A 16,123-nucleotide genomic window follows, 5' to 3' on the forward strand; every position below is an offset into this window, starting at 1 on the left:
TAAGATTCAAAATAATCTCATCAATTGAAAATGTACTCAGTTGAAACATCAATTATAACAAACATATGCCTCTTGACACTTGTACAGTCGTATGAATTATAAACTGGTGAAACACGCAGTTTCACGGCGTCCTTGGGTTGGCCCACACTTTTATCGGCCGCTCACACCCTTCACGAATCCACCACACGTACAGACACGCGTATACACATACGTATAGACAGCACGCAGCACTAAACAGCTACAGTCAGCCCTACACAGCTACCGTCAACTGCTCTAAACAGCCCTGAACAGCTTCAGACATCCCTAAACAGCCATATGGCTGGAGAACACAATGGAGAACGTTCACTCCTTGACAAGATCCAAAACGACCAGTGTCGCTTAGAAATGGAATCTACCTTAAATCAATAGGAGAGTGAGCAATAGTCAGGGTAAAATACCCGTGCATATCGTGGCTTTAATGTCTCTCGTCGCAAGTAATTTTCGACAAGATACATGCTAGTACAGTCGATTACCTGGAAAAACAATTATTCACCATAGGGAATGTTGTACGCATGTACAACGAAAAATAGTCTAATCGTTCTAAGGCAAAACCAAGTTATTTCTTGCCTTATTCTGTAACATACACCATTCCATTCCAATAAATTTGTGATATCTGAAAATTAATATTTTACATCAATTAGTAGCTACTTACAAATATGTTGTACTCTCATTTAAAGGACATCATTTCATCACCCCTAATACCTTATTTATTATATTGATCTGACTTTTGAATGCATGCATTTTTGGAAGTTTGTTTTTACTTTCTTTCTTTTCAAACGTTTGCATGAAATTTCATTTGTGAAACTGCAATGTATTTTTCTTCTTTTTCACAGAAATACCGACACCATGAGTCCGTTCTTTTCTACCCTATGTCTCGCCTTTGTGGCAAGTACCTGGGGATACGGAGGTGAGAAACAACTGATTTTTCATTCACGGCTCTATTTGGATACCTGTTGATCATTGTATATTTCTCCTTTTTTAAAATCTTTTGTTTCTTTCTTCACTTTTATACTCAGGTTTCTCTTAATTTTCCACTCTTCCCTTATAACGTTTTTGCAAGTTTTGATTTGTTGTCGTTAATAAGAATCGTCGGAGAAGGATTTATGTGTAAGTCTATCTTTTATATGGCTAATGAACAAGTGTCGCTTAGATAATTTTGTTCTAGATCGTTCGTTTGATGAATAGATTGTTGCATTTTCTACCTGTATGATTCACTCCTCTTCAGATTAAATTATTCACATGTACTTCGTTACTTACACATGCGAAGATGGTTAGAATAAAAATTAAGTATAGTTTTATGACAACTATTACCGACGAAATAATCCTGATTTTCCCCCACTACATTAGGGTATTGATACATTTTTATATGGAATAGATTTTGTGAGTATGATTGCAATGATTTCATTCGTGATAGTCCACAGATCATTATTAGGCATACACACATTGAAATGATGCGCGCACATTCTATTATAGGCAAGATAGACTTAGTAAGAACCGCCTAATAAAGAATGATGTAGCCGCCTTCACTTGACGCTGGTATCAGATATTTTTTGCGGTACTACACGAAAATCAGGCCCTGGTTTTGAATCATTGATGCAAATTTCTCTTAAATTTCTCATTAACTGGGCTATGATCATTCAGATTGTATGAACATTTTATCACAGAGATAGTGTCAAGTATGCCCAATCACGTTTTACTTTAAAATATTAACATATGTTAACCTTTACATTCTTAAGAAGAACCTCGAAGAATTCCTGAAATTTTCGGAAATCATTAAAATGTCCTCAGAGCTAAGGCAAGACACCAGTGAGAAACAATGATCAATATTTTATTTCTGCATTTTGATTTATGATGCCAGCTGAATGTTATGTGAAAAGTTGAAATAAAATAATGCTTACAACCAAGGAATAAAAAGACATTCACAATCTCAGTTTGAGTTACGGGTTTGGAATGTTTAGTGCAACCGGTTACTGGTGGAGTGAGAAAAAACGCTGAGACACATCAATACGTTTATGTGATGCAAGCAAAGCAAATAATTCACCAAAAATAGATATTTTCTTTGAAACATTGGAAGTTTCATCAACAAAGCTAGGTAAGAAGAAGTGAATAGGCAACTAGATACAAACTAACCTCAGTAATGCGATAACTGAGGAAACGACAGTAAAGGGTGGCAAGAGTTTGGAGATTCGAGGCCAAGTGGACATACCCATGCCTTCAGGGACAACTTAGGGTGGGTGGATGGTCACTTTACCTTGGTTGACATAATGTACCTTTATAGTAAACAGTGAGCTAATAATAAATTATTATTTATCTTGCTAAAATTGAAATAGGAGTAGTATCATCTTATCAAAATGATTTGCCAGTCATGAATTGTGTCCATATTTGGATTTAATTTCTCGAGCATACATGGACAGAGATTCTAAAATTATTTAATAGCGTGTAAAGAACGGACTGAAATCCAATATCTTTTAGACTTGGTGTGTGATCAAGAGCTAAGAATGCATGAATAAAACTTGGTCAACAAATATTGAAGAATGTTACTATATTTGCCATTTGTGTATATTTGATATTTGACCATTTCCAATGCACTCCAGGCTCGAAACCAAAAATTATATTCCTTTATGAGATGGCTATTGCATGAGCCACTAAGTTGAAAGTTTGGTAAATTTCCATCGAGCCGATTTGGATAAGATCGAGATATGGACAGATGGACGGAAGGTATGGCAATGCACTCTCGTTGAAACTTGAGGACAATAAAACAAACTGCACGTAAACCTAATAGTTACAGCTATTCAAAAATTTAATGTCGGCTTCAAATTCATAAGAGTATATTGAAATTCTCCTCCCAGTATATATTTGATTATTATCTGGATAAGAATTGCAAGAAGGTTGTTATGAAATTAAAATGGGGGCTCCGCTATTGTAACAAAAGTGAAATGCTTCAATGCCCTCAGAGATGCAATCATTTCTGCATGATTTAGAGATATATGTTGTTCATTGCTACGCATATTATTCAATTTGGCTGTCTCATTTCTTTGCGAAAGTCAAACGAGGAGGTTATTAATAGAAACTATTGTATTAACTGCTAAACTTAATTGCATATACATATAACATTGTAGTACGTAATGTATTTTGTATAAAAAGCAAAATGTTAAAACGAGAAAGGTCGTATTATGCCATCTATGGCCGGGTTAGTTTATTCCTGAAGGATAAACATTGGTGTTTGAGTAGCCTCGTTAGCACAATTAATTTATGGACGTAATCTATTTAATAAACCATGTAGAACTTGGTATTTTCTCTTCGAAAGGTGTATTCTTTCTTCTACAACTTCAGTGGCAAAAATAATCATTCAACATAGTTGCATTTTTTGTTTATAGGCAAAGGCATGGGTGGAGGCATGATGAGCGGTGAAGGTATGATGGGCGGTGCAATGCCAATAATGGGTGGTATCGGCGGCGGTATGCCCATGATGATGGGAGGTGGTACGCCGATGATGATGGAAGGTGGCATGCCGAGTATGATGGGCAGCAAAAGCGGAATGGCCATAATGGGAGGAATGGGCGGCGGTATGCCAATGATGGGAGAAATGGGTGGAATGCCAATGATGGGAGGAATGGGTAGAATTCCAATGATGGGTGGAATGGATGGAATGCAAATGATGGGAGGAATGGGTGGAATGCCAATGATGGGAGGAATGGGTGGAATGGCAATGATGGGAGAAATGGGCGGTATGCCAATGATGGGAGGAATGAGCGGTATGCCAGTGATGGCTGGCATGGGCGGAGGAAAGAAGTACGGTAAAAGTAAGGAAACTTTGATAGATTTCTGAAACGATATGGTGTATCTTCCGTGACTGTTGTCTTTCGTAGGTCGAATATAATTGTACCAAAAATAGTCGTGTTCTAATTTCTAAGCTTGAACCTATGTGCCTACTTTTCTACATCTTAAGGACATCATTGTTTATTCTACATTTCAATAATAGCATTATCATAGATTCTTGGTTTATGCGATTAATATATTCAACAAATAGAAATAAAGGAGATACAAATCTTTCCCCGAGTACTGACCTATCCCTATATTGATTTATTATAGAGAATTATTTTCTTACTTTAGATGCAATGCTCTACAAACCGTCTAGAGACGACAAGTAATTGAAGAAAAATAAATATGGTTTGAAAAAAATATAATATAGCGTAGATTACATTTATTTTCTTGACACTATTGAATAAATATTAAAAGCAAGAATATTAAAATAATCAAAGTGGAAAATTGCTGAATGTAATTATAAATATCTATAGTAAACTTGAGTCATATGTGTATATGTATAATACTTTCTCTGATTTATTTCCTTGTCAGTGTTAACTAACATACGGTGACAGTTTTTCACCCAGCAATTTATCACTATTCTTTCTTACAGGGACTAAACGATACGCCACGATAGGTACGTACAGTCGAATTCTTTAGAGTTAAACTATAACTTTAGAGCTGTCTTTTTCATATATACTAACAACTGGACACTTATGAAGAAAGAGGGCAACACAATGCCTTTCTTGGCTCTGGAATGCAAGAACGAAAACTTACATACATCCATACATACATACATACATACATACATACATATATACATACATACATGCATACATACACACATACTGACAGGCAGGCAAACATGCAAGCAGATAGAAAACTGGCTAATATTAATGTCTTGTAAGATGATTTTTATTGGAGTGATGTTAGGTTATATATCTTTAAAAGAAAGCTGTTAACCTTTTATTATAATCAACGAATATTCATATAATAGCAGGAACAGACGGTGGCATGGGTAGTGGAATGCCAATGTCATTGATGGGTGGTGGAGGAATGGGCGGAATGCCCCGGGTAATGGGAGGTGAGATGATACCCATGATGTCAATGATGAGAGGCGGGATGGGCGCAATGGGTGAAATGGGTGGTATGATGATGCCAATGATGAAGGGAGGAATGGGAGGCATGATGATGCCAATGATGGGCGGTGGTATGACAGAAATGCCAATGATGGGTGGAGGCATGCCAATGATGGGAGGTCAAATGCCAATGATGGGAGGTCAAATGCCAATGATGATGGGATCAGCGGGTGAAATGCCAGCAATGGGCGGAGCTGGTGGAATGCTCACAATGGGTGGGGCTGGTGGAATGGCAATGATGGGTGGAGCAGGTGGTCGCAAAGGTAATTAAATAAATTTAAAAGATAAAGAAAAATTAAATAGATGAATAAATAAATTACGAAATAAATAACGGTTAAAATGGGAACCACGGAATTATTGTGCCGTTAATACCATGGGAACATTGTACCGTGATCAAGTAATGTAAGCAAAGGAAAATGCTCTTCTGATGTTTAGACGTTGTGCTCATAGTTTATTTTGATAAAGATAATTAAATGTAAAATTGAATCTTGAGCTAATTACCTCTAGGCTCATAACAGCTGTTTTAGCAGGGAAGGTACAAATACTGATGTAAAGGCATCTCACAACCTCTTGGAAATTTTATCTCTGTTGAGTAGAAATTATTTTGTAAATTCCTTAAATCACATTCCATGTATGGACCCTATTGGAGTGATCATATTGTAAGATCGTCATTTTTTTAAAGTTTGTTATAAATATATCAGAATCACATTGTTTAACATGACAGCACCATTTAATGAACACTTCCAGGAAAATGTGAAGAATATATCTCTTGTCTTTTCATGCTAAACGTTTTTATTTTTTATTTTCCAGGAAAGTATTAAAATCAAGAATGCCTCCAGAACAATGAGTGAACTTATTGTTGCCAATATAAAAATTTTGATTGTTTAAATGTATATTTTATACAATTTTTTGTACCATTTATTGTGAAAATACTCGTTATGACGTCATATCCTTACATGCCAATCAGTAACAAGATCAACGAAGCAGGTCAAAAGTGCAATTGTTAATTTTCGATAATGTAAGATTTGTGTATTTGGAAGTACAAATAAATGTTACCAGAAAGTCTGATTCTGTATGGTTTATCATTGCATGTAGACATTTTAATCAAAGGTAGATAAAATGTATTCCGAATTGAACATTTTACAACGATTATGCACACACCTGTTGATAACCGTGTATACTCCCTTTGTCGCACAAATACACACACGCACACATACACATGCGTACTTGTGTAGACAAGCACTCTTATAAACACATAGGAATTGTATGGATTAGGGACTCACTTTGTAGGCCATTGGTTTACATGCTGGACGACTAACAACCTATGACGTAGGACTCAAATAGTGTCCAGACTGACCAGGGTGGTCATCTTTCTTGTGTTTATGAGCAAGACAATTTATACATACAGTATGTATGACACCCGACCACTAGTCATGCAAGCTTTCAGGACAACATTAGTTTAACACTGACATTAAGTGTTACTCGAAATTTGTGATTAGCGTCTGTTACCGAACTAGAGGTTACACCATTCATGTTTGATTAGGGAGATTAAGAAAGTAAAGAACGGAAATTTGTATAGGCAAACTCACAATCATTAAAATATGTTATATAAAAATGTTACGCTTTGAAGTTTGTCGGAGAAGACCACTGATGCTTATACGTTACTCATGCACCAATAATGTTCACTGAATCATTCCGAGAATAAGCTCGAAAAGTGGGATCATTTTACATTGTTACCGGTGATTTTGCAACTGACAACAAAATAATGGTTCTACATCACTCGTAAAATGTATCCTTATTTCTACTACAAAATCCTGCATAATATCTATTTATCAACCCCAACTGATTTTAATTTCGAGTGATTTTGTCATTTCGTGCATGTATGTCGACCACTATATCCAAGGAACAAGACATCGTTTTTAAATATCTAATGTTGTACAGTAGCTGGGACAAGAAAGAACTATGCCCACATTCTGACATCAAGAAATAATGGTACAAGTAATTAAACAGATCGAAATAAATGTTGCAGTCTAATTTTGAGTATTTCTCTGTGACGGATTTCAGTCTGGGTTCTTGGACTATTTAGTCCAGTGGAGGCTTCTTTTATAATCATTTATTAACCAAGGGCCAGTTTGTGCATTTTGTCATGGACCTGTTTGCTGTATTTTGATTGGCTGTGTGCAAATTGAACTTACTGATTGCAATTTTGCACGCATTCATGCACGGTTGGACAAGGTTGTAATGTCCTATTCACACTTTTTATAGAATGTTTGCTGTCATCAGAACATGTACAATTTCTTTATTATGATAAATCAGTTTATTCTTTACGGTCACAGAAAGATGAACCAAACAAACTTTTCATAATAAAGTATTATTATTATCATTAATATTATTATTAGTATTATTATTATTATTATTATAACAATATAGTGATAAACCTTTGCAAAAATTTTGATATAGGTTTCAGTTTTATGTTATTTATGTAACAGAACTGAAGCTGGATTGGAGTGGATCTAGGAAAACACCAATTACAGTTACGTTAACAAAATGTTTATTTATAATGTATATGAATTATGATGGAATGTGACACCTTACTTGTGCGCATAAAGTCCGAAGTGGATGTAACAAAACTGACGCGCGTGCTAAGTTCAAAAATGGACGTAAGAACATGATATCATTCCAAGATGGAACCGATCAAAATATGGAATTTCAAAATGTTAAAACAAATGATCTTGTTTATCAGTGCGTAAGATTGACCAATTATGATATATAGATATAGAATAGAAAAAAGTATGGTTGACATGTGGATCTAGCAACATTATGTGATAACTGTATGCAATTTATAAACAAGTATGACTGATCATCTTGTATGATGGATATATGATTAGTAAATGGTTCATCAGAATGTATGTACAACTGATTTTCACTTATATAGTGACATCGAATTTAATTTCCATACATACATATAAAAACAATAAATTAAATTCTTACATATATGGACATTACATTAAATTGAAAGGTGGAACCTATGATGATATTCGTCTTGTGGCGTCCAGTTGACGATCGAAACCTTCTTATCTCGCTAGTCCAAATCCTTTGGCCTCCAACACTGAGAAATCCATACCCGTCCTTAAAGATAAACGTCTCTAATTAGCGAAGCTACAATGCACTGAGTTGTGTAATACATGACTCAGGGTTGTATACAAATACAGTGATAGACATTGCCAATGCACGTAAATGAATTGACTTCGTTTCGCATTAAAATATTTCATAAGAAGGAGTGTATGAAATCATTATAATAATAACCTCCTTCGTACATGAATATTTTTCTAGTAAGAATAATAGCTCAGGACTATAAGAACTCGAACACACTGAATTGTTTGATATAGATAAGATATAATTAAAATAGGTCTGTCTGTTCAGTTAAAACAAGGATTAACTTGAAATATACTATAACGTGATCACATGGAAATCTTGTCACATAGGTTTGACTCGAGACAAAATTAGAATAAAAATTCCGAAATATTCAATAAATATGTCAATTTTATCAAAGAGAAAGGATGGCAAGAAAGAATGCATTTTTTACATACCTCTATAAAAGGAAAGTTAATCCGTAAAGTAGACACCTTCCTGAGAAACCTCACCTGTGTTATGACTATGCAGAGAGAATTTGGACTTTACTGTCCGCACTTTGTACGTGTATGAGTAGGGGAAGACAACTAAGTAATTTTAGGTGGCAAATTCTGAAAATGTACACGCACGATAAAACATATATATATATATATATATATATATATATATATATATATATATATATATATATATATATATATATATATATATATATATATATATATATATATATATATGCTTCACAAACTTGTAAACACTTTATTCCCTCTTTGATGTTGACCCTCTCGGTTCAACAGGCGATACACACGTCATGACATGGCCCGACCAATATTTTACCATTTGACATCAATTTTTACATCTACTTCCGTTCAGTTTCGTTATATAATGCCCAGTTCGTTCAAGAAATATACTGGCCAGTCATTCAGACGGACCTCACTGCATCTCCGCGTCTATCAAGGTGAGCATACCAAAATACTCCTCTAACACAAAAATATTAGTTTGTGCAAAATGACCATTGCATCAATTACTGTAATACTTTGTCTTCTTTTGCTTCATTTTCTTATCAAAAGGTAAGGACTAAATTATCAGCAACAGCTAGATAATAAGGTTATTTTAAGTTAATTTTCAGAGTGACTCTAATCTTTATGTTAGTACTTTTATGTGTTTATATGCCATACAATTACAAAAATATTACTCGCGATATTACATTTACATTGTAACAGAATTGTAACCGAGTGTGTTTTGGATTAAATGAATAACGGAAACACAATGTGATGGACGATGGAAATTTATAAATTGAATTAACACAAATGTATATATATTATAAATACAATGATTATCTCACGCTCTCAACATACGATTGATCCAATCACTCTATACAAACATTCACAAATTGAGAAACAAAAATATGATTCACGTAATCTTATGTATGGAAAGTGAGATTCAAATACTCTCAAGGAATCAAATATGTTTCAAATAATATTGTGCACTGTGAGCGAGATTCACATAATCTCCTATATTATGCAGTGTAAGCGACATTTCACATAATCTCCTATAATACAAATAAGATTCAAAATAATCTCATCAATTGAAAATGTACTCAGTTGAAACATCAATTATAACAAACATATGCCTCTTGACACTTGTACAGTCGTATGAATTATAAACTGGTGAAACACGCAGTTTCACGGCGTCCTTGGGTTGGCCCACACTTTTATCGGCCGCTCACACCCTTCACGGATCCACCACACGTACAGACACGCGTATACACATACGTATAGACAGCACGCAGCACTAAACAGCTACAGTCAGCCCTACACAGCTACCGTCAACTGCTCTAAACAGCCCTGAACAGCTTCAGACATCCCTAAACAGCCATATGGCTGGAGAACACAATGGAGAACGTTCACTCCTTGACAAGATCCAAAACGACCAGTGTCGCTTAGAAATGGAATCTACCTTAAATCAATAGGAGAGTGAGCAATAGTCAGGGTAAAATACCCGTGCATATCGTGGCTTTAATGTCTCTCGTCGCAAGTAATTTTCGACAAGATACATGCTAGTACAGTCGATTACCTGGAAAAACAATTATTCACCATAGGGAACGTTGTACGCATGTACAACGAAAAATAGTCTAATCGTTCTAAGGCAAAACCAAGTTATTTCTTGCCTTATTCTGTAACATACACCATTCCATTCCAATAAATTTGTGATATCTGAAAATTAATATTTTACATCAATTAGTAGCTACTTACAAATATGTTGTACTCTCATTTAAAGGACATCATTTCATCACCCCTAATACCTTATTTATTATATTGATCTGACTTTTGAATGCATGCATTTTTGGAAGTTTGTTTTTGCTTTCTTTCTTTTCAAACGTTTGCATGAAATTTCATTTGTGAAACTGCAATGTATTTTTCTTCTTTTTCACAGAAATACCGACACCATGAGTCCGTTCTTTTCTACCCTATGTCTCGCCTTTGTGGCAAGTACCTGGGGATACGGAGGTGAGAAACAACTGATTTTTCATTCACGGCTCTATTTGGATACCTGTTGATCATTGTATATTTCTCCTTTTTTAAAATCTTTTGTTTCTTTCTTCACTTTTATACTCAGGTTTCTCTTAATTTTCCACTCTTCCCTTATAACGTTTTTGCAAGTTTTGATTTGTTGTCATTAATAAGAATCGTCGGAGAAGGATTTATGTGTAAGTCTATCTTTTATATGGCTAATGAACAAGTGTCGCTTAGATAATTTTGTTCTAGATCGTTCGTTTGATGAATAGATTGTTGCATTTTCTACCTGTATGATTCACGCCTCTTCAGATTAAATTATTCACATGTACTTCGTTACTTACACATGAGAAGATGGTTAGAATAAAAATTAAGTATAGTTTTATGACAACTATTACCGACGAAATAATCCTGATTTTCCCCCGCTACATTAGGGTATTGATACATTTTTATATGGAATAGATTTTGTGAGTATGATTGCAATGATTTCATTCGTGATAGTCCACAGATCATTATTAGGCATACACACATTGAAATGATGCGCGCACATTCTATTATAGGCAAGATAGACTTAGTAAGAACCGCCTAATAAAGAATGATGTAGCCGCCTTCGCTTGACGCTGGTATCAGATATTTTTTGCGGTACTACACGAAAATCAGGCCCTGGTTTTGAATCATTGATGCAAATTTCTCTTAAATTTCTCATTAACTGGGCTATGATCATTCAAATTGTATGAACATTTTATCACAGAGATAGTGTCAAGTATGCCCAATCACGTTTTACTTTAAAATATTAACATATGTTAACCTTTACATTCTTAAGAAGAACCTCGAAGAATTCCTGAAATTTTCGGAAATCATTAAAATGTCCTCAGAGCTAAGGCAAGACACCAGTGAGAAACAATGATCAATATTTTATTTCTGCATTTTGATTTATGATGCCAGCTGAATGTTATGTGAAAAGTTGAAATAAAATAATGCTTACAACCAAGGAATAAAAAGACATTCACAATCTCAGTTTGAGTTACGGGTTTGGAATGTTTAGTGCAACCGGTTACTGGTGGAGTGAGAAAAATCGCTGAGACACATCAATACGTTTATGTGATGCAAGCAAAGCAAATAATTCATCAAAAATAGATATTTTCTTTAAAACATTGGAAGTTTCATCAACAAAGCTAGGTAAGAAGAAGTGAATAGGCAACTAGATACAAACTAACCTCAATATTGCGATAACTGAGGAAACGACAGTAAAGGGTGGCAAGAGTTTGGAGATTCGAGGCCAAGTGGACATATCCATGCCTTCAGGGACAACTTAGGGTGGATGGATGGTCACTTTACCTTGGTTGACATAATGTACCTTTATAGTAAACAGTGAGCTAATAATAAATTATTATTTATCTTGCTAAAATTGAAATAGGAGTAGTATCATCTTATCAAAATGATTTGCCAGTCATGAATTGTGTCCATATTTGGATTTAATTTCTCGAGCATACATGGACAGAGATTCCAAAATTATTTAATAGCGTGTAAAGAACGGACTGAAATCCAATATCTTTTAGACTTGGTGTGTGATCAAGAGCTAAGAATGCATGAATAAAACTTGGTCAACAAATATTGAAGAATGTTACTATATTTGCCATTTGTGTATATTTGATATTTGACCATTTCCAATGCACTCCAGGCTCGAAACCAAAAATTATATTCCTTTATGAGATGGCTATTGCATGAGCCACTAAGTTGAAAGTTTGGTAAATTTCCATCGAGCCGATTTGGATAAGATCGAGATATGGACAGATGGACGGAAGGTATGACAATGCACTCTCGTTGAAACTTGAGGACAATAAAACAAACTGCATGTAAACCTAATAGTTACAGCTCGTCAAAACTTTAATGTCGGCTTCAAATTCATAAGAGTATATTGAAATTCTCCTCCCAGTATATATTTGATTATTATCTGGATAAGAATTGCAAGAAGGTTGTTATGAAATTAAAATGGGGGCTCCGCTATTGTAACAAAAGTGAAATGCTTCAATGCCCTCAGAGATGCAATCATTTCTGCATGATTTAGAGATATATGTTGTTCATTGCTACGCATATTATTCAATTTGGCTGTCTCATTTCTTTGCGAAAGTCAAACGAGGAGGTTATTAATAGAAACTATTGTATTAACTGCTAAACTTAATTGCATATACATATAACATTGTAGTACGTAATGTATTTTGTATAAAAAGCAAAATGTTAAAACGAGAAAGGTCGTATTATGCCATCTATGGCCGGGTTAGTTTATTCCTGAAGGATAAACATTGGTGTTTGAGTAGCCTCGTTAGCACAATTAATTTATGGACGTAATCTATTTAATAAACCATGTAGAACTTGGTATTTTCTCTTCGAAAGGTGTATTCTTTCTTCTACAACTTCAGTGGCAAAAATAATCATTCAACATAGTTGCATTTTTTGTTTATAGGCAAAGGCATGGGTGGAGGCATGATGAGCGGTGAAGGTATGATGGGCGGTGGAATGCCAATAATGGGTGGTATCGGCGGCGGTATGCCCATGATGATGGGAGGTGGTACGCCGATGATGATGGAAGGTGGCATGCCGAGTATGATGGGCAGCAAAAGCGGAATGGCCATAATGGGAGGAATGGGCGGCGGTATGCCAATGATGGGAGAAATGGGTGGAATGCCAATGATGGGAGGAATGGGTGGAATTCCAATGATGGGTGGAATGGATGGAATGCAAATGATGGGAGGAATGGGTGGAATGCCAATGATGGGAGGAATGGGTGGAATGGCAATGATGGGAGAAATGGGCGGTATGCCAATGATGGGAGGAATGAGCGGTATGCCAGTGATGGCTGGCATGGGCGGAGGAAAGAAGTACGGTAAAAGTAAGGAAACTTTGATAGATTTCTGAAACGATATGGTGTATCTTCCGTGACTGTTGTCTTTCGTAGGTCGAATATAATTGTACCAAAAATAGTCGTGTTCTAATTTCTAAGCTTGAACCTATGTGCCTACTTTTCTACATCTTAAGGACATCATTGTTTATTCTACATTTCAATAATAGCATTATCATAGATTCTTGGTTTATGCGATTAATATATTCAACAAATAGAAATAAAGGAGATACAAATCTTTCCCCGAGTACTGACCTATCCCTATATTGATTTATTATAGAGAATTATTTTCTTACTTTAGATGCAATGCTCTACAAACCGTCTAGAGACGACAAGTAATTGAAGAAAAATAAATATCGTTTGAAAAAAATATAATATAGCGTAGATTACATTTATTTTCTTGACACTATTGAATAAATATTAAAAGCAAGAATATTAAAATAATCAAAGTGGAAAATTGCTGAATGTAATTATAAATATCTATAGTAAACTTGAGTCATATGTGTATATATATAATACTTTCTCTGATTTATTTCCTTGTCAGTGTTAACTAACATACGGTGACAGTTTTTCACCCAGCAATTTATCACTATTCTTTCTTACAGGGACTAAACGATACGCCACGATAGGTACGTACAGTCGAATTCTTTAGAGTTAAACTATAACTTTAGAGCTGTCTTTTTCATATATACTAACAACTGGACACTTATGAAGAAAGAGGGCAACACAATGCCTTTCTTGGCTCTGGAATGCAAGAACGAAAACTTACATACATCCATACATACATACATACATACATACATACATACATATATACATACATACATGCATACATACACACATACTGACAGGCAGGCAAACATGCAAGCAGATAGAAAACTGGCTAATATTAATGTCTTGTAAGATGATTTTTATTGGAGTGATGTTAGGTTATATATCTTTAAAAGAAAGCTGTTAACCTTTTATTATAATCAACGAATATTCATATAATAGCAGGAACAGGCGGTGGCATGGGTAGTGGAATGCCAATGTCATTGATGGGTGGTGGAGGAATGGGCGGAATGCCCCGGGTAATGGGAGGTGAGATGATGCCCATGATGTCAATGATGAGAGGCGGGATGGGCGCAATGGGTGAAATGGGTGGTATGATGATGCCAATGATGAAGGGAGGAATGGGAGGCATGATGATGCCAATGATGGGCGGTGGTATGACAGAAATGCCAATGATGGGTGGAGGCATGCCAATGATGGGAGGTCAAATGCCAATGATGGGAGGTCAAATGCCAATGATGATGGGATCAGCGGGTGAAATGCCAGCAATGGGCGGAGCTGGTGGAATGCTCACAATGGGTGGGGCTGGTGGAATGGCAATGATGGGTGGAGCAGGTGGTCGCAAAGGTAATTAAATAAATTTTAAAAGATAAAGAAAAATTAAATAGATGAATAAATAAATTACGAAATAAATAACGGTTAAAATGGGAACCACGGAATTATTGTGCCGTTAATACCATGGGAACATTGTACCGTGATCAAGTAATGTAAGCAAAGGAAAATGCTCTTCTGATGTTTAGACGTTGTGCTCATAGTTTATTTTGATAAAGATAATTAAATGTAAAATTGAATCTTGAGCTAATTACCTCTAGGCTCATAACAGCTGTTTTAGCAGGGAAGGTACAAATACTGATGTAAAGGCATCTCACAACCTCTTGGAAATTTTATCTCTGTTGAGTAGAAATTATTTTGTAAATTCCTTAAATCACATTCCATGTATGGACCCTATTGGAGTGATCATATTGTAAGATCGTCATTTTTTTAATGTTTGTTATAAATATATCAGAATCACATTGTTTAACATGACAGCACCATTTAATGAACACTTCCAGGAAAATGTGAAGAATATATCTCTTGTCTTTTCATGCTAAACGTTTTTATTTTTTATTTTCCAGGAAAGTATTAAAATCAAGAATGCCTCCAGAACAATGAGTGAACTTATTGTTGCCAATATAAAAATTTTGATTGTTTAAATGTATATTTTATACAATTTTTTGTACCATTTATTGTGAAAATACTCGTTATGACGTCATATCTTACATGCCAATCAGTAACAAGATCAACGAAGCAGGTCAAAAGTGCAATTGTTAATTTTCGATAATGTAAGATTTGTGTATTTGGAAGTACAAATAAATGTTACCAGAAAGTCTGATTCTGTATGGTTTATCATTGCATGTAGACATTTTAATCAAAGGTAGATAAAATGTATTCCGAATTGAACATTTTACAACGATTATGCACACACCTGTTGATAACCGTGTATACTCCCTTTGTCGCACAAATACACACACGCACACATACACATGCGTACTTGTGTAGACAAGCACTCTTATAAACACATAGGAATTGTATGGATTAGGGACTCACTTTGTAGGCCATTGGTTTACATGCTGGACGACTAACAACCTATGACGTAGGACTCAAATAGTGTCCAGACTGACCAGGGTGGTCATCTTTCTTGTGTTTATGAGCAAGACAATTTATACATACAGTATGTATGACACCCGACCACTAGTCATGCAAGCTTTCAGGACAACATTAGT

This window comes from Sinohyriopsis cumingii, unplaced genomic scaffold, assembly GCF_028554795.1.
Source record: "Sinohyriopsis cumingii isolate HCF-2022 unplaced genomic scaffold, ASM2855479v2 utg002362l, whole genome shotgun sequence".
NCBI lineage: Eukaryota > Metazoa > Mollusca > Bivalvia > Unionida > Unionidae > Sinohyriopsis > Sinohyriopsis cumingii.